The sequence below is a fragment of the Aethina tumida genome, chromosome 1 (assembly GCF_024364675.1).
Source record: "Aethina tumida isolate Nest 87 chromosome 1, icAetTumi1.1, whole genome shotgun sequence".
NCBI classification, from domain to species: Eukaryota; Metazoa; Arthropoda; class Insecta; order Coleoptera; family Nitidulidae; genus Aethina; species Aethina tumida.
This window is the reverse complement of record NC_065435.1, coordinates 16584726-16612450: the sequence shown is the minus strand read 5'-3', so window position 1 is coordinate 16612450 and position 27725 is coordinate 16584726. Positions and strand designations below refer to the sequence as shown.

General features: G+C 25.3%; 1 protein-coding gene across 15 annotated transcripts in view; it reads left to right on the top strand.

Annotated features, from left to right (window-relative positions):
- LOC109599633 (myocyte-specific enhancer factor 2) overlaps positions 1-27725 on the top strand; it is a 78627-nt gene that overhangs the window by 11019 nt on the left and 39883 nt on the right. For 4 of the 15 annotated variants that reach the window (XM_049961735.1, XM_049961730.1, XM_049961732.1 and 1 more), the window contains exon 1: positions 22153-22565. The exons of 10 other annotated variants lie outside the window; for them this stretch is intronic. The gene's annotated coding sequence lies outside the window, so the exon portion shown is untranslated. Of the gene's footprint in view, positions 1-12380; positions 12424-22152; positions 22566-27725 lie in introns of those variants that run through there. One more of the 15 variants, XM_049961724.1, reaches the window with a different exon arrangement.

Genomic DNA, 27725 nt, shown 5'->3' with positions numbered 1-27725 from the left:
AGATGTAAAGTTTGTACAAAATTATATTAATTATACTCCAGAATTTGGGAAAGAGTACTTTGGAGTGATAAATCCAAGTTCAATAGATAGAATCAGGTGGTAAACACGTTCGTGGTCCTCCCTAAATACAGTACAAAAGTTTTGAAACACGGTGGAGAAAACTTATGGTTTGGGGTTCCTTTTCTTGGTATGGATAGGACCATTATAGAAAATTAATGGACCATTTCATGTATAGATTTGTCATGACAGATACAATGGGACCATTTGCCAATGACAATTTGCCAATTACATAGATTTCTATGCATGATGATTATCAGAAGTTCTCGAATGGTCAGTTCAAAGTCCAATTCAATCCAATTGAAAACGTAAGGAACGACATAAAATCTCGATTAAAACACCGAAAACCAAGAAATTTATATAAATTGTGGTTATTAATAGAATTAATTTAAGTATAAATTATTTTTAGAGGTGTGAATTTCCTAATTAACAAAAAATAGTAACGCAGCCACCACTGTAGTTGTGCTTTATAATGTTAGGTTCAAATTGATTGATTTTTCCCACCCTTCTTATTTTTATATCTAAAAGAAAATTGAGACATTTTTTCACATAGTTAGTTTCATATGAAACGAAAGACCTTAGTTTTTCGATAGATAGAAACAATACTAATCGGAAATATTGTCGGAGTGTCAAAATGTTCTTTCATTTAAGTCCAACTGAGCAAACCGAGAGTTCCTTGTACACGTGTTCCACGTGTCAAATTAAAGAGGAGCCGGATCTAAGCTGTTGTTTGCGCACCTCAGAGAAAAGCGGAAATATGTTCAAAGACATCCACATCATCTCTGCGTTATCAGAAAAAACAAACTGTAGCTGACCTCATAACTTAAATAACAAAAAAATCGAAATTTGCTGAAGCATGTTGGCAAATGTGCGCCACCAGCATTAATTGTCTCAGGATGGATCGATGAAGATGGGTTTGCACACTTCGGCTCCAATAATTTATGTCATTTGTGTGGATTTACCCCTGCAGCGCCCGTTTTAAGGCCCCATTTGAAGATATGCATACACATGGTTAAAGCAATGTCCCCTACCGGCCGTGTAACACAGATGTCTGTTAGGCACACGTGGCTACACACGAGCCAATGCCGTACGGACTGTTGTCAGCCCCCTACCGTATTTCCATCCATGTTCTCTGCCTCGGAAAATATCGGGTTACCACCAAATTGCTTTGAGCATTGTTTCGTTTGTTATTAGCCCCGCTGCAGTTTTAACTTACGTGCTCTCTTAATCTCATTAAAATTTAGATCATGTTACGAAAGCAACATGTTATTTGTTTGTTATTTTCTTGTTTCAAGTCGATCTTAAAAATTTATAATGATGTGAATGGTGGATGGACTGCTAATCACACAAATCGCTCACTTTTAAACGTTTAAAATTAAAATAAATACTTTTTAAATATCGTCGAATGATTAAAAGTCATATAATAATACAACAACAATTTTTCACCATTAATTAACAAGATATTTTAAATTATACAAAGTTGATGTGTTAGTTTTAACCGAAGTGGTAATTAGTAAGTTAAACAATCTAAAATTAGAAAAACTTAAAAAATTGTACTAAATGATTTAAAAAATAAGTTTTTTGTCTTTAATTTTTATTTTATTTGCGTATTTAGCTTTTTTATCAGTGCTGTATCAACTGTTTAACTGTTTAAAATTTCAACATAAAAATCAGCTTGTATCTTAATAAACATTGAAGTGAGTTAAATGTAATAAAAAAAATTTATATTTTAAACGATTAATTTTTTAATTAGCAATATGATTATTTTTGTAATGTATTACATTATTAAAAAAAATTAATTCTATTTTAAATTAAAATTGACTTGCTTTATTTCCTGTTTCTAAAATCTTGATAAATTTATTAATTATAGTTTCAATGTTAATATTACATTAAAAAAGCTGTAGAATATTTGTTATTTTTCCCCTTCTAAATAATGTAAAAAATAACGAAATTTATATTACTTTACACATTGGTGTCAAGAAATATAAATTAATATAAATGAACAATTTATTAAATGTGGCAGTCTCCTTTTCTATTTTAAAATATAAAATATATATCGATTTAAGTAAATATTAATATTAATTACATAAAAAATAAATTTCATTTCATAAATGTCAGTAATAATTTATCGGTCTAAAATAATAGAAACCTAATCTATTGTAACATGTTGCCCTCAGTATTATATAGGAACAATTTATTAAATGTACAAGTCTGTTTTTTTAAACTAAAACAAAATTTATTCATAAATTTATATTTTAATACAATACAAAAACCAGAATTTAAATAATTTAAGCAAGTACTATTGTTAATTACATAAAAATTAATATTCATATTTTAATAATTTATAATTTTAAAATAATTAAATGTACTAATGTGATTTTAAAGTAATTTATAAAAACATATGTGTACTTTCAAAAAATACAAAATCAAATACCTAAATCTAGTTTATTTAAATAAATATTAATTACATAAAAAATAAAATTCATAATATAATATTTATTTCTCGTAAATTAATTAAATAACTCACAGATTTTTTTTATAGTTTAAAACATAAAATGTACATTTTAAATTCAAACATTTGAATTTAAATATTTTAAATAATTATTAATATTAATAACATAAAAAATAAAATTTCATTCATTTTTCTGAAATAAATAAATGGACTAATCCGATTTTTATTAATCAATTATATGATTTTGGGTTATTTGAATAAATATTAATATTTAATACATAAAGTTCATGTTTACGCCCTTAAAATAATTAAATGGGCTAGTGTACTTTTTTTAAAATTAAAACATATTTTCATGACATACAAATTCAAATTATTAATAAAAAATAAAATTAATTTCTGCAATTTATGTTTATCTTTTTAGAATTTTTCTATCCGTATTTTAAATTAATTTAATTAAATGTAATAAAATGTGCTTAAATAAAAAGTAATTAGCAGGTGTATCATAAGCTAGTAACTAGTGTGATTAGACTTGATTATAATCAGATATCCATATTTTATCGACATCTGGATGAGTTTATATGATTATTTGTCAGATTTTACCAATGATATGCGTTGGGTGGATTTTGGATGGCAAGGTCGGTAATAAAGTAAACAATGAGGAGGGATGTATAGTTGGGTTGGTATGGGGTGGCCAATAAAATGGCTCATGACCCAGTTACTAAGTCTCTCCCAATTAAACCAAGACTTACCTTATAAATGAGTACCATAAGGATAAGGTATACTCATCCCTCCTACTTAATGCCATTTTGTCACTGACAATGTAAGCCTTGGTTTGATTGGTGGAGTATTAGAGATGTTGCTCAAAATGTTTTTAGTTGGTCGTAAATTATGTATAATAAAAAATTTAATAGTATTAATAATATGTAATAGTTTAAAAACACAGTTTTACGTGGAAGTAAATACCACAAAAGTTTATTATCTTTGTGACACATCACTCTTAATGTGGTATAATGTTCCTGACAAGTTACTTGCCTAGCAAAATGTGAAAAACACTTTCTTTGCGTTTGTTTATTCCCCTGATCATGTGATCAATAACAAAATGAGGAAGGCAGACAACATTTTTGTTGGATAATCGAAGAAAACTTACAATATGTAATGAAAACTAATGAATAAAGTTGTGATTCGGTTAATGTTGTTTATACCAAAACACTGATAATCTTTTAAAAGGTTTAAAATTTTATTGCAATAGTTTGCTGTTGAAAAATATTACCTAATATGTAAATCAAGTTGTCTACAGTACGTTGTAAAGTCATGGTCACATAGGTTTACTTGTCACGTTGGTATTAGTTTGTTTATCGATAATCCTTATATCCCAATAATAATAAATAAATATGAAATACATAGCAAATAAATATACGGAGTGTCCCAGCTATATATAAAGATATTTTTGGTAAATTTTGGGATATTTAATAAAAACATCTTTTACAGGCGAATTTAATTGTGAAAATTTGAAATAAAAAAGTGCACATATCTCGTTTTGTGTAAAAATGTTTTATGTAAAAAAGTCAAAAAACGAAAAAGTTATAGTATTTTTTCAAAATATGCGAAATGCCAGTGTTTGTAAAAATTTCAGGAGTAGTCAATATGGGAAACATATTGTGAATTAAATCCGAAATTGAATTCGAATTTATTCAACATTTATTCATTCATTCATATTGTTTGCTATTACCAAAATTAGAAATGGAAATAATACGTTTACCATATTATTTATTCTTGTATGAGGAAACGTTGTAGCTACCTTGTGTAATTGAAATTGTAAATTTAAATACGTTACTATTAATTAAATTAACATTTAAATATGAATAAATATAAAAAAATTTGTTTTTTTGTCTGTAATATAAAATGTTTATAACTTCTGTGGCACAATTTTACATCAAAATTTAAATTAAAAGCATTGACATTGAAGGTAAATTTATTTGATTTCTTAATTGACTTTTCGTGTATAATATTATGTACAAAACGGAGGCAGCAAAAATATATATTTTAGTTAATTTTCACAAAAATATATACTATTGACATTTTTTAATCGAATTCATTTCAGAATTAAATTAAACCTAAACACCTTTAAGATTAGATTACTTTTTTGTATAATTGAGAATTAATTAAAACGAAATAATAAATTGCGAGTTGGTGACATTCAAAGAGACTTATTGACTTTCTCATCAATTAAAAGGAAATTATTCATCCTTCAAGATAAAATGTCTTTACGTGGGATGCGAATGTTCCGAGAGCATTATAAGGACACACGGATGACTTGATTATAAATTACTTCTCGTTTTGTAATTTTATACCTGAAATATTGTAACAGGTTTCGTTCCTTTATTTTAATTTTAATATTAAGTTGTTGGCTGTTTACACATGTGCAAGCAAATTAATAATCAGATACCATTTGAGCAGTTTTTTTATTTTATTTTATTATGTAGATAACGAATAATAAATTTATTGTTTGTGGACTTTCGGAATATTTTTAATCGTGTATGAGAGCACTGTTTGTTACATTGCTCTCAATGTACGACGATAATCAAATTCTTAACGCCAGTTCACGATATGATGTCGCATAGGGTGCAATATTCTTAACAATGAATTTTATCTACTCTAGTCTGAAAAACACAAACAAAAATTCGATAATATATTTACTTATGTCAATCAACTTGGGGAATTTATTGTAGTTGTAATTATTGGTAATTAAGACGTCATATTTCTTCTAGATGTAATTTAAACATCTAACCAATTATGAATATTGTCAGAGACACATTTTCAAATTTAAAATTCTGACAAGTAAAGTGAATTTGTGTTACACTATAACATTAACGATATAAATACATATATTGATATTGCTTAATCAAATTATAAGATTATCCATTTGCATTAAAAACAAATAATATTAATATTAACTTTATTTACCGTTTATTTCCATGATAATTTGCATTATTACTTATTTATTAATAAATAATCAACTATTAATATTCCTGTTAATTGAATTATTATTAAGACCTTAAGATTTTAAGAAAATTTACTCAACAATTTTATATTTAACCAAATATAATTATTAATAGTCAAATTATATTTATAGTTTCAAAATTAAAAAAATTCTTAATATATTTTTATAATTATCAGGTCCTATGAGAGTGTATAAATCATTTTTGATTTGAGTTTTGATTGAATGAGGTATGAAAAAAAATTATTTGGTTTGACATAAACACTAAAAAAAAAGAGAAGCTATAAACTATTGAGTTTAGGAATAGGACATGGTAAGTCATTTTATTTGCAAACTACAAGCAGAATTTATAAATCCAAAAATATACAAAATTCTATCTAAATAACGAACACCCTGTATATAATTTGGAAATTCTAATAATGGCTCCTTACAGGTTTGTCCTTAGTTAATGTGTATGTCAAAAATGAACTCTCCAGCATCAAAATTGATGGCTATACAGACATTTCAGTTAGACCATCAATCTGTCAAAATTTTTAGAAACAAATTAATAACTCAGGAACTATTAGGTTTAAGCATAGGACATCGCATAGCTATTTTATTTGCAATTACATGTAAAATTTAAAAATACAAAAATATACAGGGTGTTCCATTGAAAATAAATTTATAGATCTAAATAACGAAAACCCTGTATAAAAAAGTTCTAATAATGGCTCCTTATAGGATAGTATTTAGTTAATATGTATGTCAAAAATGAACTTTCAAGCATCAAAATTGGGGGCTTTACAGACATTTCAGTTAGACCATCAATCTGTCAACATTTTTGGAAAAAAATTAATAACTCAATAACATTTTTGGAAAAAAATTAATAACTAATAAATTATTGGGTTTAGGACATCATATAGCTATTCTATTTGCAATTAAATGTGGAATACAAAAATATACAGTGCGTTTTATAGAAAATAACCAAGTTGACGTCACTTGAAATGAAATTTTGTTGAAAATAAATTTTTTCAAAATTTCAAATCAATACCTTCTTCCGTTCCCTATAAACTTCTAATGAATAAATTAGGTGAATCACCTTGTATAATATAGAAAATACAGTATAATATTAAACTTTTTTTATTCACTAATTTTTGAGCTACTATTCATTAAAATTGAATTATAAAGAAAAAATTTTAATGATGTTATCATCTTAAATAGGCTACACTATATTTGAAATTTATTTATTTTTATTTCTTCCTAGTTCAATGCAGGAAAATAATCAATATTAAGAATAATTTTCTTAAAATTTCAACATAAATAAATTCAAATTTCTTATATTTTATTAAATAATCCAAAAAAATTGCTGATTAATTAGTAATATCCTGCTATTTCATTCAGTAGTTCAGAAAACTCCTGTTTAATTAGAAAAAACCTACCATATCATTAAGTAGTTAAGTCTTGGAAGCTTTCAATCCGGAACTTATTTCAGAACTAAAAAACGTATTTCCATATTAAACCTTTAGATTTTTTTATGACGATGAACAACAATATTTCTATTAGTTGAATGAAATTCACTTCAAGGTTAGCTGAGCTCTAATAAATCAATAACGGGGAGAACATTGAACTTCCAGAAATTCAGGAGCGACGTATGTAATTTGTGGTGGTCGTACGTCAGTAATTTACTGTCGATTTTAGTTCCCTAAATAATAAATAAACTATTGCTTTACCCAAATGTACCTTTTCAAGGATAATACAAATCAATATGTATTTACAATGGGATTTAAGATATTGTGTGATATACGTCAGTTTTAAACATTGTTCTTTACGTTTATCCTGCTGCATTAACTCAAACCGAGGCTGCAGGAGTAATTATTAAACACTAAATTTTGTGACCATAAAATATTTATTTATAATGGAAACATTTTATGTTAAACTGACTAAAGAGAAGTGATTCAATTTAAAAATTCCAAGTTCAAGTTCAAGGGGGGAATGCTGCGGTTATATTTTTCCCTCATTCGTATTACATAGCTAATCGATATACACTAGCCGAGTTGGAAGCTAAACATTGCATTTACAGGAAATCGTATTGTTTAGGACTGAATCTGGGTTGTGTATTTCTAACACTAGATTATATAAGATTCCAGCGTCATTATTAATTTACAGGTGTTTTATAATTCAATATTTATAGTTTTTGTCAATACGTAAAATTAACTCTAATTGAATAGAAGTATGGAATGTAAATAAATAATGCTTGAATAACATATTTATCAACATCTGGGTGAATAATGATTTTTTAACAATTTTTTTTTATATATCGAAGAATAATTAGAGAAAATGTTTTGCTCATTTTAATGGGGCCTTTGTTTTGCTCATGTAAAAGTTATTCTCAAATAATGATTGAAAGAATTGAAAAATGGATTTCATAGATAAACAAAAAATTAACAAGGTCAAAGTAAATTTTGATTTAAAACTTTATAAGGTCTACTTTATGTTATATAAAAGTACTTTTGAACTAAAGAAATAATATTAAGAAATGTAGTTCATAGATAAATGAACAAGAAAATCAGCATGCCTACTTTTTACAAATAAGTCAAGCTTTAAGATATTTAATAAATATTATTTTTTCATAAAAATTATACTTTAAAGGTATTAATATTAATTTTTAAACTTTCCTTCAAAAAACCTTTAAAAATTAAATTTTTATTGGAAATTTTATGAGGATTATTTTGCTGTTATATAAATTTATTTTCAAAATGAGGAAAAAATATTAAGAAATGGATTTCAGAGATAAATGAACAAGAAAACAAATTTTGATTTATAAAAGTACTTTTTAAATGAAGAAAAAATATGAAAGAAATGTACTTCATAGATAAATGAACAAGAAAATGAGCATGCCCATTTTACCAAGAAATCAAGCTTTAAGGTACTTAGTAAATATTATTTTTTCATAAAAATTATACTTTAAAGGTATTAATATTAATTTTTAAAACTCATTTCAAAAAACATTTAAAAATTAAATTTTTATTTGAAATTTTATATTTTATATATATATATATATATATATATATATATATATATATATATATTTTATTGTAAAGTATATAAAGTTATTTTTTAAATGAAGAAAAAATATTAACAAATGGATTTCAGAGATAAATGAACAAGCACCACTTTTATGATGCTTAATATATATTATTTTATCAAGAAAATTTTATTTTAAAGGTTTTATTCTTGAAAACTTCATTTAAAAAACCTTTTAAAAATTAATTTTGATTTGAAATTTTATGGGGCTGCTTTTTCTTATATATAAACGTTAAGAAGAAAATATTATAAAAGAAATTTAGAACTAAACGAACAAGAAAATAAGCCTGTTCACTTTTCACATAAAGGTCAAGCATTACGTTACTTAATAAAATGTAAATAAAATTTGTTTTATTTGTGTTGTTTGTTTGTAAATTCAATGCTACTAACTCTTAAACGTCTAGGTATGTACACAACAACAAAATTGATCGCTTAAAGTAGCTGGTGTAACAGGTAAATGTTTTAAAGTTAATATTCAATCAATCGAAACAGGCATGTATCATCTTACTTCATACATTATTATTTAAATAGATAAAATATAATATTTATTTTAGACCCAGTCATTTTCTTCAGGAATAGCATATGTGTAAGAAAAAGAAGAGGCAATAGAAAGTAAAAAGAAAGAAAAGAAATAACTAGCTGATCAAAAATCAAGAATTTTTATTTAACCTTTTCTTCTAATAAATGGTTTTTAGTTAATGTAAATTAATTAATTAAAAATAATAAGCAACTATAAAATTTACATGATTGATATTTTATTGCATGTAGGTATTAGGAAACGTTTCACAAACTAATCATAAAATTAGTTGATTTAATGTGATTCAATTTGTATGTCGTGTTGGCAGATAGATAAATGTGGTCGGAGAAGCAGATATTCATACGAATTAAAATTTGATCAAAACAGCAAATGTACTTTAGAACATTAATTATTAATCGAGTGAGTGCTCATAACTTAAGGTATGGCTAATTGGGGTGAGCAGCGAGATTTTATGTCTCGGGAATGACACTAACGACCTAGCAAGGAATCAAATCGTATCCATTTAAGCGGATGCCGTATGAACGTAAAATAAATAAGACGTAAGGAAAGGAATGGACGAGGAAACGGAGGGTAGGCAACGGATAGGCGAGGGAAGGAAAAAATATCTGAAAAGGCGAAAGACATGGTAACGGTTAGGATCGCCATGCCAACGACAATCATGGCCATGACCAGAACGAAGCGGTCTCGGTACGCAGCAACTGCAATCAATAGGTAGCTGAATGACGCACATGGAGGGAGGCAGTCAGCCAGTCCTCCATCCTAACCGAAGTCCCTTCACGAAGGACACGTGGGGTTGCACGTGCTTAACGCCCTCAGATCCCATTCACACGGTTATGTGCCAGATAGATGATAAAGTCCTACCTGTCCGAACTTGTCTCTCGCACTATTCCATCCACTCTAAGCGAACACGTCCTGACACTAGCTTCGCAAATTTTAATATTATTATCGACATAACCCGAATATTAACACTCTGTCTTATAACGTTATCAAACTTTTTTTATTGAAGCAGTCAATTAATAACTAATTAGTGAAATATTAAAAATATGTTTTTAAAATTGAACTGCAATCTACATAAAAATACAACAAGAATTATCTTATCTACAAATTATAATCAGTCTTAATAAAAGACTGTATATCTGAAAAAATGAACAAAAATTATATTATGAACTTAAATTAAGAAAATAAATTAAAACTGTTAAATAATTATGGAGAAATATTTTTTAATGAGTATCAATACGTCTGAGTAGAGCTTTCTTAATTATTTGTGTCAAATTGCTATCCCTTGAAGTTTTTAGAAGATTTTTGGGGAAATACAAAATTTGATTACATTTTTAATTATCAAGACATAATCATCATTTTCAGTGCTAGTCTTCTGAGATATTTGTTTTAGTTATATGGTAACTTAAAATTACTTGTTGATTAGCTGTTGCCTACTTTTAACAGATTAAGAAACTAATTATAATTATAAAAAATGAACAAAAATTGTATTAAAAAAAATAGGAAAATAAAATAAAACAGTTAATTAATAACGGAGAAATATTTTTTAATGAGTAAAAGTACGTCTGTGTAAAACTTTTTTAATTATTTTGGTCAAATTGCTGTATCTGACAGTTTTTAGTTAAATTTTGAAAAAATACAAAAAATAAATAACTTTTTTAATTATCAAGGCATAAACCTCGTGATAAGTATCAGGATAATTATCATTTTCAGTGCTAGTCTCCTAAGGTATATGTTTTAGTTACAAGGTAACTTAAAATTACTTGTTGATTAGCTGTTCCGTAGTTCTAATAGATTAAAAAAAAACAATTATAATTCTGAAAAATGAACAAAAATTGTATTAAAAAAATAGAAAAATAAAATAACAACAAATAACAGTTAATTAATAACGGAGAAATATTTTTTAATGAGTAAAAGTATGTCTATGTAAAGCTTTTTTTATTATTTGGACCAATTTCCTGTAACTGAAAGTTTTTAGTTAAGTACAAAAATTGATTGTTATCAATAATTAAAATATAAATTTTAATTATTGATAAATATTATTTTTTTATTTAATTTATACGCAATTTTTAATTCTATACAATAATACATTTTTAATCTCTATCTATGTCAATAATTTTCAAGATCGCAGCAGTTCACATGGTGTGATATAATTGTGTTATAAAAAATATATAAGTTTTAAATTGCATAAACATTTACTTTTACTATCTGGCACGTTGTCTTATAAAACGAATAAAAACTAGAATACAATTTCTTTGGTGCGTGCATGCATAACTGTTAATTAATTTATTTGTTTCTGCATTAACTTTATGTTAAATTTGTTTTAATTAGTACCTTTAGGGAATATTAAGTTTATTTTGTACTTTTAGAAAATGTTTATTAGTAGAATGGAAATAAAAAGATTTTAATTATTATTTGCATTATGTATAATATACGAGAGTTTAATTAATATTTTGATTGCAATCTCTTTAGTCACTTATATTATTTTATACAGGGTGTCCCAAATTGATTGACTTTCATTGTTACTAACGTAGTACAGAAAATTAAGCTCTGGAAACTTAATATTTTATAGGATTGACGTTTATGGGCTGTCAGAACTGTGGATTTCTAAAAAAACTCTTGAAACCATAAAGAATTATGATTAAAACCAGAAAATAAATTAAAAAGTGTTTAATCAATGTCATATTTCAGTGTTTCACCAACATCTCTCAATAACGAATCGATAATTATACTTTATTGTACAAAACTTGAGTTACATTTAAATTTTTATATAATTTTATTGATTTATTTAAGTTACTTTTTAAAAATTCATCTTACACAAGTATCTAGAAAGTACACTTATACATGATTAAATTAAAATAACTGATGAGACGTCGACAAATACCCATTAATATTCTCGTGATGCTGTTAAGGATAAGGTTTTATATTAACTGAATAAAAAGCATTGTCAATAATATTGTCACGTCATCTGTCCATGTCCAATATTTAAACAATCAAATTAAATAATTTACTATCGAAATCTAAGCTAGAATATGATGCATTTAAATAAAATGATTTTATTGGGCACTGCTTAAATATTTATGCAGGAAGAATGGACTGTCGGAGGTATCAAAAACCTTTTGAAAAATGTGTCTGGAATACTTGACATGAACTGTGTGCATGCATGTGTAATTGTGTTGTGATCAAATAATCAATCATTTTAAAATATATATCATAACTAAATATCTATTTATAAACTTTTAGTTTCTATAATTAGTAACATTTTTGTTTTTTAGGTGTGTTTAAATTACCTTTTATATTTTATTTTCACATATAAAGGTAAGTTCATCAAACGAGATACAATATTTCGAAATATGTCAAATAGCAGCTTATTAGATATTTTATAGTTTTGAATTTTAATCACATTTTTTGTTACACTTATTAAAATTCATAGGTAGAAACTTGTTATATTCATATTTATAAATAAATTTCAAAAATACGTAGTTAAGTTATAAAAAACTGCAACAACTATATAAATAACATACTCTTCTAGAGAACATAAATTAAGAATGGTCGGTCATATGATAATCTTCCCTGAAATTATATGAAAAAGTTCATTGCTTGAACTTATCATTTATATTTGCATTCAGACATGATAATAATCACAATGTGTTCAGTCATATCTGCTAATATGTAATCAAAAGCAGGATTTGCCTAAATAATGAGTCGTGGAAATTTGACTTTCATAATATTTACATTTTACGTTTAAATTATAAAAATTATGCCCATATCACCCAAATATTAACCGAATTTTTACTTACATTTATTTGTTTTAACTTATTATAAGTCAAAAGTAAAAAAGGAAAATATTTATCTGCATATTATTGTGGAAACCGCTGTGCAGTTAATCAAAGAAAAAATAAAAACAATGAAGGCCCAGAGTCCGGTTTTAAATCGTATTAAAGTCGTAGGGAGCCGGGGGATAGAAGGCTCAGAAAAGAGGACTGTTAAAAATGTGACTTCAAAGACAACCTAATCATGGTTGTTTAAACAGTATTGAAATACCTGGAGAGGTCGTTAAACTAATTTTGCCAGGATCTGTAAGATGTGCCACAGTGATAAGAGACAATTGTTATGCTATTCACTAGTAGAATTTAGGTACAAATAGAATATAAAATGTTTCTTTATATTCGGCAACTCAAATAAAATAATTATCATTAAATCGTTATAGTTCTTACAATATTATTTTATATAATTTTATTATATATAGCCATGGAGCCTCCGATTTTTTCTGTAATTTAATAACAATTCCCCCAAATTTTGTTTAGTATTTTATGCTTTAACTATTGAAAAATAGGTAATCACAAAGAGTCATCCATGCCCAATTCAATTATTATATAAATAGGGTAAATCCCAAAAGCTACGAACCAATCTGGATTTAGAAAAGGATGTAAGGTCTGAAGGAAATCAAACCTTTCTAAGAAGTGTGAGATGTGTCGTTTAAAACGGGCTTAAATTCAGAAGAACATTGACCAAACACTGTGTTCTAATGAGACCAATTTCCAGGAAAAGTTTTAGACAATATTATCCATAATTTATAATAAAATTTTCAAGTAATTCACATAAAAAATAAAATTAATGTTCTTTTTAAAAACTTCAAGTGACCTGAAGTAAGACTCCGAATTAGTGAAGAATAGTTCTAGAATGTGTTGCACACATCCTGAAGCATGAAAGCAATATTATGATGCCTGCTGATGGGGTAGGTAAATCATATATTTGTGAATAATAGATGAAGAAACAAAAGTGTAGAAAGATAAGACCAACAAATTAACAAACAACAAAACAACAAACAAAAATTAACAAAACATTTAACAAAAATTTATGGTAAAAGATTAAAACAAGATAATGCCTTATGTTACGTATTAGATATCAGTTCAATTGAGCATGTGTGATGTCACTTAAGAACAAAGAATTAGAGGTAATCCTAAAAGAATGGGATGCAATAACCATTGCCTAATATCTGTCATCAGAAAAATCCTTCTAGTAACAAAAGATGGACAAATTAAACATTAAAAAAGGCTTTTAATGTTCTTTTGTTTTGTGGAATCTGATGTAAAGGCACTTTATTACTTTTATTATTATTATTTAAATAAAATTTGAATAATTTTGATAAAGATTTAAATAAGCATTGTTAAAAATTAACTTTGTCATTGCCATATCACTCGTTGGGTGGATTTTGTCAGTTCAGAAAACCATTATACAATATTAATATGAATTTATGAAAGTGTCATTATAACTGAGTACTTTCTACATGTTTAAATATTTTTATTTTTGTTCGTTGTAATCTGACTGATAATTATTAACTTCATATCACAATATGAATGTTAAGTAGTAATCTTTACAAATTCTCTGTTATTTTCCTGAAATAATTTATTTAGCAAGACATTTTCCAGTTGAGTCTTTGTGTTTTTTCAGTAAGGATTAATTAATTATTTTTGTATAAGATAAATATTGAACAAAAAACAACTGAAGCATGTCTCAACTAACATCCGACTTGAAAAAAAGACGAAGAAAAATACTAATTAAGGTAAAATTAAACAGCCAATTAATTTAAACAGAAACAACACTTAAATGAGTTGGGATTCTTTCAATAAACACCCTAGAAGGTACAATTTTTAATAGAAAAAAAAATGTAACACTAATTTGTAGAAAAACATGTTTGTTAGATTAAGACTGCAGGTTTATTGCAATTTAATTACACGGTTATTCATCATTTGTAAAGTGTGATTTGAATCCGCCATCTTGATTGAATTTTTGTACTATTACAAATCACTAAATCACGTACAACGAACGAATCTAGTAATTGAATTCTAGCGAATCCTTTTAAGATTGTCCCCCATAGTGGTTCCTAATTTATTTAAAGGTCTTCAGTTAATTAAAAATGTATTTGAGCAATAATTGTTTTATTGCATTACATAAATTCAAATTTTAATTATCAACAATTTTATTCGTCTGTTTGGTTTTCAATTACCTAAACTCAACTCTGTACTTTCTTCCAGAATGTTTTAAGTTATTTATTAAAAGGGTTAATTACATAAAAAAATCATAAAAAGTTGACATTTGAATAATTATATGTATAGAGTAATTTAACAAATCGTTTAAAGCACAGTGCTAATTAAAAATGCTTTACTATGTTAGCGTCATACGTTGTTCACCTATAGACAAAACACCTTGAAAACTTTTATCTAGTATAACATCTATCCTACACGTATTATGCAATGCTGTTTAAAATCTACATTAATTACCATAGAAAAACGGAATAAATTTTACATTTTTCTATTATAATTGCTATATATAATCGCAATATCGAATATGTATTATTTTTAGAAACGAATTTATTTTTAAATCCATATTATTTAATAATAGTTTTATTTCAAATTTCGTTGTTACTAATTAGAATGAGAGCCTTGACCTTACATTTATAAATGTCAATAAAGCACAACGAAGGAAATGCTGATTGTGAGATCTGTCCAATGTTTACGGTTTTATATCGCCAATTTTGTGTTTAATTTTAAGAAATTTTAACATTTTTATATAAAACAACTTTAAATGTTTAAATTTACTGTCAAATTTACTTAGAAATTTTATTATAATCCTTTCTGAAGTATTATTCATTAAAATTGACTTATATTATAAAATTTTATAGAGGTTTACCATCTTTAATGGGCCACACTGTAGAGATGCTCGCAATTGAAAATTTTTGAATTAATAAAAATAGTATTAAAATTATTACAGGTTACTTATTTACTTATTTTTTTAAACTTTATTCCTGATCCTGACATTTTTCCCTCGTTTTTTCGATTAAATGATATATTCTATGATAATCATTTCCTTAATTCTATTCTTAAATTGTTTCACAATCCTTCAGCAGTGACATTTTATCCTGAAACTAGTTTCAGTAATAAAAATAAAGTTAATACTTTATAATTTCAAATTAACAGCAATTATTAGGAGGTAAATCTATAAAAATGATACGGTTTAATTTCCTCAATTAATATGGATTAACTTAATATTATTTCAAGATTAAATCCGTCTCATATCCTTGGTACTTCGCTTGTCATCGGTGTAATATGTGAGAGAAACCCTTTGATATGTATTCATCGAGCAGTTACAACTACAATTCCTTTGAAGTTCAATCGCATTAAATTATACTTCGATATTTTCAAAAATAAATGTCTCCCAGTTAAATATTATTACAATAAGCTAAGTGTTTTTATTTTGAGGAATACATTATACCCATATCCAAGGTTTACGTGATAAGGTCATTGGTAACATGCATTTTTTGTGAGTTAAAATATTCTTAAAATGTTAATCTTAATTTACCTGAATCAATGTTGAAATGTAAGAATTTAAATATGGAACTGTATAATTTTTCATTAAAATAAACAAATGAAAGTATTTTTATTTTTTGTTTTAAACTTTGACATTTACAATTAATATTATTTTATAAAAAAATTATATATGATAGAAATGAAAATGCAAAATTGTAATTACATTAATTAAAAATAAATGAATTTATATTACAGATTTTTTATGTTCATGATAATAAATATAAGTTAAATAAGCTATATTAACTTATTTTATATTTTAGGTAAATACATCTTTTACATTTAATTCAAATAAACATTTTATTATTAATAAGTATTATGCATTTTGGTTTCTTTGTGTAAGAAATTGGTACACTGAATCTTTGGAAATATACCATTCTAAAGCACTAACCGGAGTTTATTTAAAATAGTATTTTCTTTTATTATTAAATAAACTTTCTTTATGTTTATATTTAATTACATATTTTAATTATTTAATTTCTAGGTCTAATGAGATTTAGAATCTCATTATTTTGGTTAATTTAATATTTTAATTTGTTTTGATAATAAATATGTTGAATAGTCTAAAAAATTAGATGATTTAATTAACTTTTATATGATTTTATAATTTTCTTATTAGATTGTCTACAGTTAGTCTAAATCAATTCTTTAAGTCTACAGAATTTTATAAATAAGTCGTATCTTAAGAAACAATTTATAGGTTAGGTTAAACTAAACTTGGAAAGGGACACCCTGTATAAATATACTGTGTGGTCTATTTAAGATGAGTGCTTCCTCGCAACTTTTTAATTAATTTTAAAATTATACTTTAATGTCTAAATGTTTAAATAAAATAAGCATGTTCTCATATACGTAATATATTATTGTTTAATTTTCAGATTTAATGGGGTTTCTATAATTTTATAATACAGGATATAAGAAATTTATGGAGAACCGAAAATATGATATTATAGCAATTATAACTTGACCCCAGCTACTTTTTTAATTTAAGTGATATCAACTTTGTTATTTTCAATGGAACACTCAATGGATTTTTTAATTCTACATTTAATTGCAAATAAAATGGCTATACCATCCTCTATACCTATATGTAGTAATTCTTGAGTTATTAATTTTTTTCCATAAATTTCGACAGATTGATGGTCTAATTAAAATATCTCTAAATCCACCACTTTTAACGCTGGAAAGTTCATTTTTGGCATACACGTTAACTAAGAACGTAGATTTATAAAGGATTTATTCTTAGTACTCCCATTATACGGGGTGATCGTCATTTACATTTAATTTTGTGCATCTTTATTTTCTATGAAACAATCTTGTACTTTGTAAACTAAAACTTTTTCAAGAAGAGTCAATATATATAGAATATATAATATATATATATAGAATTGACCTCTGCTGGTTGACATTTTTATCTTTTCTATCTTATATATCTTTCGAAAGGTTGCTTATTAAAATCGAATTATAAATCAATCAGTGAAAAATAAATTTCACTGTTATGATTTATTTATGCTATGCAATTTTGGAGTACATTGTTAGGTAACTATTTGACATAATCCTGACATCCTTCGGCCCTTAAGAATAATAATATTAAAAAATGCCTTGCATATTTCTTATTAGGAATGGTCTTTTAATACATTCCCCCAATAAATACCGGCGAAAGATTAAATTTTCCAAATTTCATTTGTTCAATTTTTTTTTTGTTTTCCACCAGAACATTTCTGGCAACTTGATCGTTCTGGCATTGTGTTTCCGTTTTACAGAATTTGTTGAGTCAGTACTATTTTTAGATAGCAGATTTCAGTTGGCTTGTAAATTTTGTATACAACGGCGCTATAATCGCAGTTTAAGTTCGGGGCATCGGACAAAGAAATAAAATGTTTGTACACACGACGAAAAATAGTGTCACTATTTTCTGGCAGATCACACACACACACACACACCCGAACAATGAAATATGCACTATAAAATTTTTATGATTGTGAATAAATGTTTCATTATGCGAAAGGTCTTTTCAATTTTGCTATTTAACTGCTTGTAATAAATTGCTTCTGATAGTTATTTAAATATGGTTTTATAAACACCTACATATCTAAATGCATTTATTATTTTCTTAAATTATTGCAACGTTGTGGTGATACTCTCAACTGATTATAATTTGCTCCTATAGAAAAAAAACAATAAATGTATATTTTATTTGGCAAGCCTGACGAAAAAAAAGTAGGAGACTGTAGCTCCAAAAAATTGAAATGACAGCGACATCTACTTACTCCAAGTTTTCCTTTTCATGTCACAAAATGTGTTTTGCGGTTTTGTGCGTTGTCACTGAAAAACAACTCGTAATAATTTATTTTTTAAGTCAGTTGAGAAATGTTTGTCAGCGCATTATTAATTGGAATTGGTGGAGAACATATGGATTTGCATATAGTGTTAATCACTGTGGAACAAATCAACCATCGACGACAATTCCACGATGTTAGTTGTTTTCTGGTAGTTTATTATATTCGAAATGACCGTCCTTGACGAGTTACACATAAATGTGGTCTGCGGTTGACTTTATCGTATCAATACTTCTCACACAAGTATACTTCATTTTCGCTATTAAGATTGTCTTATGTGTTATAAGTTGCTTGTGTTTATTTAAAAAATATTTGCCATATACTAGACACTAATTTTTTCCAGTTTCGTTAATTCTAAAATTATTTTTTGCTACTTCCTTGCCTAAATGCCTGTTTAACTATTAAAAACTATGTATATATTATAGATCTTCCCATCCTAATTATTTAAAAATGGTCAGACAATACTTAAACAATTAGTTTTGAAACAAATTTGGTCAAGACAAGTTAAAAAATTGTCAAAAGATACATTAATTGATAAAAAGTGATACAGTTCAATGTTTGAAAGAGGCAGGACATTTTTACTACTCTCAACATGATCATCATTGATCTCATCCTCATACTTATTACTATTTAAACTCGTAGCCTAACAAAGAGTATTGACCAAAAATTCTATCATAAAAATGTTTTTCTATAAGATTAGAAATCTATTATGACGTTTTTTGTAATCAATATTTAAAAAAATTGATGTGATATTGAAGGATTATATTCGGTGATAAACGATGGTAGTGGGCATACATCTTAGTAATCAAAGATACTTCAAATATTTGTTAAATACTTAATACTGATCAATTAAATTCAAGATCAGTGCATTATTTGGGAACAATATCCAAAGTTCAAAATTATATTAATGTCAAATTGTAGGTGCATAAATGATTATAGAATCCATGGTTATCGTCAAATCAAAGGAAACGTTCCTTTATCTCTGTCATCGAGATAATCAAATATGAAACGTATCGAGAGAGTGCATTACCATAAATCTCAATTTGCCTTTCTGACTCTTCTGCGTAGGTGTTCGTACCAGTGACTGCTTGTGCTTGATGTTGGGTCGGTGTACTGTTTTCCATCACTGACTTGTGAATGAAATAATGTAATATTAAATTGAATAATTACTTAAAAATTATGTATATATGTAAAGTTTCCAAAACTGGTCAGTATAAAGTTCCATATGGGCACTATCAACTATTTTTTTATTGGAAAACGAATTATCTGGTAATACCTCATTTGATTGATATTTTTATTCCCTATTCAAATTAATTTATTTTTTGTTCAGTGTTCTCAAATTCAGTTGCCACGTATTCAAAAATTATTTTAATAGATTTTCTTACGAGCTTATTGTATAAAAACATTCTTTTCTCTACCAATACTCAACTTAGAGACAGTTAAAAAACTTGAATTTGTGTCACAAGTGACAAGAATTTTTTTAAATTTATAATACATCAAAATTTAACCCACTATATCTACAAAATTCTAAAAGTAAAGACAAAAAATTATTAATTAATCATATAAATATTAAGAATAATTAATTAGACTCTAGACTCCAGAGTTCTTGCCATTTCAGCCATTTCATGACTGCAATTTTTATGCCACACTTCATATAAAATAATTTTTTTAAATAAACCTGTTATTTAATTTCACGCTCACCGACAATAACAATTGGTTGTTACGAACTAAAACCATTTAATTTTATATTTTCATGGCATAATTAATTCGTTTTAAAAGCTTTAGAAATAATTAAAATTGTCATTTAATGTGTTTTTCCATTTAAATTTTTTATACATTACATTTCATACACAATCTTACAATAAACACTTAAGATATTTAGTTTCTTTTAGTTTTTTAAGTTGTCATTTGTGTGTGTGGAATCTCGATTCGGAGCTTTGGAAGCTTTAAGGTTAATTAATTATAATTGTGATACATCTACTGTTTTAATTTTTATACATATCTATATATACAGAATTATCCACTTAAAAGAACTAAAATTTTAGTTTTTAAGATAATTTTATTTAAAATAAACAAGTCTTTAAATATCTTTAATTATCTTTGGAATACTCTTAGTTCTCTATAAGCCTCTGATGATTCATTTATATGAATTACATATTATATTATGTATATTAAGTTTACAAGCTCTTATTTTAAAATAATTTTTATTTATAATTAATTTCAATTTTTATAAACCGAACAATTCCACACATTTTTTTTTATTATCACGGATTATGAAATACTTCATGAAACATAGGTAATGAGATACAAAAACTTATGTTGTATAAATATTGACATTTAATATCTATTTTTTTATATGAATATCGAGTTTTAAGTAGTAAACATTAGATATCACACATTAAATGGATTGCTCATAACTTCATAACTACTCACCCAATCTTACCCACTAAAATATCATTGAATAAAGAATAAAAATAGCTTTAAAAATAATTCATAAAGCTCACAGGCTAATTTAACTTGTGTCAACTTTATGGCAAAATTTATGCAGATTAACATTTTACTTGATTTTTATTTGAGGATATCTTGTATATTAATTACAACCTGAAACTGTTCATTGCTTGTTTAAAATACACATAATTCAATTTGCTTTATTTATTGTTAAATATCAAAGATAAAAGATTATCATTCAAATCTACAGTATTGATCGATAGTTTAATCTGAACAGAGTTCAGAAATTTGTGTAAATTTCAATTTGATCATTTAAAATCTTATCTTTTTTAAATTTCATAGGCTACCAGTATTTATATGTTTTTGAGTTAACATATTTGATTTTCTTCATATTATTTTTTACAAAAATTCTTGTTAAAACTATATATTTATCTTGATTAATTATTTTGATTTAATTGGCAAAAGTAAATTTATGTTAAAACATGGAAAATTTTCCAGCTGATCATTTAAAATTTTATCTTTTTTAAATTTCATAGGCACCAGCATTTATGTTTTTGAGTTTACATATTTAATTTTCTTCTTATAATTTTTTAGAAAAATTCTTGTTAAAACTCCTGATTAATTAATTTGATTTTATCGTCAAAAGTAAATTTATGTTAAAATATGGACAATTTTCCAGCTGATTGTTTTACTGAACGGGTTCAGTGAAAAATACATGGGTATTTATAAGAATCGTATTATTTGGTGCGGTTTTAGTGAAGTTTAAAGAAGTTTAAAGAAGATAAAGCGAACGAAAACGATCGAGATGCGGTTCGTTGTGGTGGAACGATATCGATACAAGAAGCTTATATACCGCGAATCTATGTATAGATAGATATTTCTGCTTGTTTATGTCTATAATTAACATTAAAAATTGTTCAGGCAATGCTGCAACTTAGGCAGGTCAAAAATACTCAAAAAGCTGTGCTATAGCAGTACTGAAATAAAACTTATATTTTGAGCGTTTGCTTTTATATTCTGAATTGAGGCTCGGAACTTGTGGTTAGTGGACAACTGTACACTGATGCGGACCGTTGAGGGGCCTATGGGGCCTAAAAAATGTGGAAAAATTAAAAAAAACCCGTCCACGAAATGTTGCGTACGCGGGTGAAGTGAAATAATAAGCAACGAGTATGTGAAGTGAGTGTGTTGTAAATGATGCTGTGGCAGCGCCTGTTGCCATCAGCATTTGAAACGTCGTCATTGCTCAGAAACAGACTCCCCTTGGAATTGACTACACTTCCGATCTAACAGGAACATTACCACGGTATGATAATAACAAGGGAACATCTGCTCTCTCGATACACACCTCTCTTCCTCCCTGAGATATCGGCTCCGGCTCCTCTACATGTGTCGTAATTAATAAAAAAATACCATCAACCTACTTTTTTGTTTATTATTTCCACTGTCGCACGTTTTCTATCTATCTGCCCCGTCTTACGTCTTTACTTATACTACTACTTATACACACATTCACATACACACACACGTATAACAGCTTCAAATGCTCAAACTTACAATTCTAGCAGACTTTTGCTGACGTATTTTTAAATTCACGCACCTCTTTAAATTTATTAATTTATTGATTTTATTTACATACTTTATATAATTAAGGAAAAACAATACGTTTAATTTACTTCAGTAAACTGTCAAATTATGTTCCTGCAGTGGTATTAATCATATTTCTGTTAGTGAATCTGCAGTTTTACTGTCTCTTTTTTCGATTAATTTACTTCATTAACAACACATATTAATCTAATTTATGTGACATTTAAAATGAACAAGCGTCCAAAAAATTGTATTAATTAAGAGGCACTTTCCAGCTACTTTTTACTCCAAATAAATTAATACCACAACTGATATGTATGATACAATTTTACAAAAATGGTTTTTTGTATATATTTGTTTATTAATATCAACTTTTTACACTAACAAAGCTAAATATTTTTGTCAATAATCATTTATAAACTGATTATTTATCACTATAAAACACTGGAATAAGATGAATGACGGTTTAAGTTATTAGTTAAAAAATTAGCAAATGTTAAAAATGTTTTATTAAAACAAAAAGTCCTTTCCTGCTACTTATTACTCCAAATAAACTGATACCACGGCTGATATGTATGATACAATTAAAAAAAAATTCAAGATTTCAATTTTTTATACTATTTTTAATATTTTAATTATTTTTATTTGTTACTTATCACAATAAAACACTGATATAAGTTTTTAAAAATGGTTAAAGTTAGTTATTTTTGCCTTTTTTGATATAAATTCATCAATTTTGATATTTCTTATTTTAACTATTCAATTATTTTTTTACTATTTTAACTATTCATCATTATCTTTATATATTTTTATAATATAAAAAGAAAATAAAAACATTTTATGTGTAACATTATTAATGAAATCTTTAGTTTTCAATTTATTACATATTATTTATAGAAATTATTTCACTTATTAAGTTTATGTATTAATATCAACTTTTTACATTAACAAAACTGAATATTTTTGTCAGTAATCATTTATAAATTAATTATTTATCAGTCATTATAAAACACTGGAATAAGATGATGAATGACGGTTTAAGTTATTGGCTAAAAAATTAGCAAATGTTAAAAATGTTTTATTAAACAAAAAGTACTTTCCTGCTACTTATTACTCCAAATAAACTGATACCACTGCTGATATGTATGATACAATTCAAAAGAAAAATTAAGATTTCAACTTTTCACATTATTTTTAATATTTTAATTATTTGAAATAATGTTTAAAAAATGATTCAAGTTATTAGAACAATATTTATTTTTGCCTATTTTGACATAAAATCATCAATTTTGATATTTTTTATTTTAACTATTTAATTATTTTTTATTATTTTAATTATTCATTCATCATTAACTTTATATATTTTCATAATATTATTAAAAATAAATATAAACATTTTATGTATAACATTATTAATGAAATATTTAGTTTTCAATTTATTACATATTATTTATAAAAATTATTTCACATAACATATGTATGATACAATTTTAACAACTTTTTTTTAAGTTTATATATTTATATCAACTTTTTACATTAACAAAACTGAATATTTTTGTCAGTAATCATTTATAAATTAATTATTTAGCACTCACTATAAAACACTGGAATAAGATGATGAATGACGGTTTAAGTTATTGGTTAAAAAATTAGCAAATGTTAAAAATGTTTTATTAAACAAAAAGTACTTTCCTGCTACTTATTACTCCAAATAAACTGATACCACTGCTGATATGTATGATACAATTCAAAAGAAAAATTAAGATTTCAACTTTTCACATTATTTTTAATATTTTAATTATTTGAAATAATGTTTAAAAAATGATTCAAGTTATTAGAACAATATTTATTTTTGCCTATTTTGACATAAAATCATCAATTTTGATATTTTTTATTTTAACTATTTAATTATTTTTTATTATTTTAATTATTCATTCATCATTAACTTTATATATTTTCATAATATTATTAAAAATAAATATAAACATTTTATGTATAACATTATTAATGAAATATTTAGTTTTCAATTTATTACATATTATTTATAAAAATTATTTCACATAACATATGTATGATACAATTTTAACAACTTTTTTTTAAGTTTATATATTTATATCAACTTTTTACATTAACAAAACTGAATATTTTTGTCAGTAATCATTTATAAATTAATTATTTAGCACTCACTATAAAACACTGGAATAAGATGATGAATGACGGTTTAAGTTATTGGTTAAAAAATTAGCAAATGTTAAAAATGTTTTATTAAACAAAAGGTACTTTCCTGCTACTTATTAATCCAAATAAACTGATACCATGCTGATATGTATGATACAATTAAAAAAAATCAAGATTTCAACTTCTTACATTATTTTTAATATTTTAATTATTTTTATTTGTTACGTATCACAATAAAACACTAAAATAATATTAAAAAATGGTTAAAGTTAGAACAATATTTATTTTTGCCTATTTTAACATAAAATCATCAATTTTGATATTTTTTATTTTAACTATTCAATTATTTTTTATTATTTTAATTATTCATTCATCATTAACTTTATATATTTTCATAATATTATTAAAAATAAATATAAACATTTTATGTATAACATTATTAATGAAATATTTAGTTTTCAATTTATTACATATTTTTTATAGAAATTATTTCACATAATAATAAAATTAATAAAAAAATTTCTAAATTTTGTGCACTTTAAAAAGACAATTTAATTTTAATAATAGATGATTACTGAAGTGGTGACAGAACCAAATTTGTCAGTGAAAATCGATAAATTTAAAATTAAAAATTTACATTTTTATTGGAAAATCCTTAATTATTCTGAGAGTACAGACGGGTCCATACTTAAAAGATTATCAAAAAAAAATTAAAAAAGATTTATTTTTCGATTAAAATCTTACGCTTCTGGCTTTATTACCATTTCAATTGTCACTTGTTTTCCAATAACATGTAATTTATTTTATATTCAATTATCTTTAGCTAAGATATAACGATATAACTGATGAATTTTTAAAATTATTTATGAAACATTTTATTAATGTTTTTACAAACCAAATTTCTACAGGATAGTATTAAATATATTTTAATAACACTAATACGTTACACACTCCAAATTTTAAGAAGATTACTTTTTATCATTTAAGTATAATTCAATATAATGTTTTTTTAATAAACTAGGCAATATTTTATATCCAAATTAATATCTTAATAATATTGGGGTCGATGTCTTGTGTCTAAACACTCTTATAATCAATTTTTACCAAAAATGTTGGTAAATATTTGTACGAACAGGCGGCTCGCTATTGTTTGCGTTCAATATAATTGTTAAACTTGAAATTAAGTCGAAAGTACGAAAACAAATTTTACAAATTAAAATTTCCTTCCAGTTTTAGTAACATTCATGTTTAGACTTAACATCTTCTTCATTGTATCCAAACAAATTACCAAAAATAAATTAATATTACTAACTGATGTTTTAAGTTTAATATTTGATAAATTTATAGTAAAACTGTATACTAAATGCTCAACTTTCAGTATTTAAATCAGCCTCTTAGACTGTCCCTTGAAAGTCTACCATATGTGCTTCCTCAATAATTTTCGTTAATTGACATATTTCTATCACATGCGTGTGTCTCGCTTCTTACCTTGCCAACGATCTTAGGGCCTTATACATATGCACGTGCCAAAAAGCTGTGCGTGGGAGTTTTAAGATCTTCGAGTTGAACGACCTTTTTTATTGGAAACAACGAGATTTCATTTAAATTTTTTTTTTCGATTTACTGACTACATTATTGTTAATTTAATTGTTGTCGTACTCGATGTAAATATTACTTGTTACCGAAATAAGAATCCAAATAAATTTCGGTTTGCCTCCTCTCATAAAAGATTAAATAAATATGACCGGAAAAGGGTGACAATCGAGATTTAATTTAACTTACATTTAAACATTTTGTTCATATAATTCCTCCTAAACACACAGGGAACTAAACAATATTTTAATGCAAATAAGTTTATCACTTAACAAATTTAATTAGTTAGTTTTATTTATAATTTTAACAGAAGTAAAACTATTAATTTGTCTAATAAAATTTAAAATAATATTTATTTCAAATTAAACAACAGTCCTAAGTAAGTATTAACGTATTACCTGTTTTAAAAATATCATAAATATAAATATTGTCAATCCAAAAACATCTTAAACAAAATAATATAATTATTATAAAAACAAAACATAATTTTCCTAATCAAAGTTGGTAATGAAGCAATGCGAGTCGTAGGTCAATTTTAAACAAAAATAACTATTTTGAATGCGGTTTCCAATTTAATTCAGCAATTCATACAAGTCTTATCTCTAAGTCAACACTTATAACTAAAAATATATTATTAGAATTTAAAATATTTTTTTATTTAAAGTTACTTTAGATTATAAATTATTTTATTTGGATGATCCAATTTAGTAGAATAATGTATATGTATAATATGTTATAATTTATAAACCAAAACTAAAATAATGGTTCTGGTTGTTTTAGTAAAGTTTTTTAATATATATTTTTCGTAATTTAATAAGCTGTTAATGAAAAAATAGGAGTCCCAGGTCTATATTAAACAAATATAATTATTTTGAACCTGGTTTCCAATTGAATTCAACAATTTCTACAAAATTAATGTTTAGTTTAAATTTTAAATTATTTTATTTGAATGAAAAAGTTGAATAGAACAATATAATGTGCAATATTTTAATGTTTATTAAAAAATAATGTAATTATTAAGACATACATTTTTCTAATTAATGTTGATAATGAAGTAATACGAGTCCTAGGTCAATATTAAACAAATGTAACTATTTTGAACGTGGTT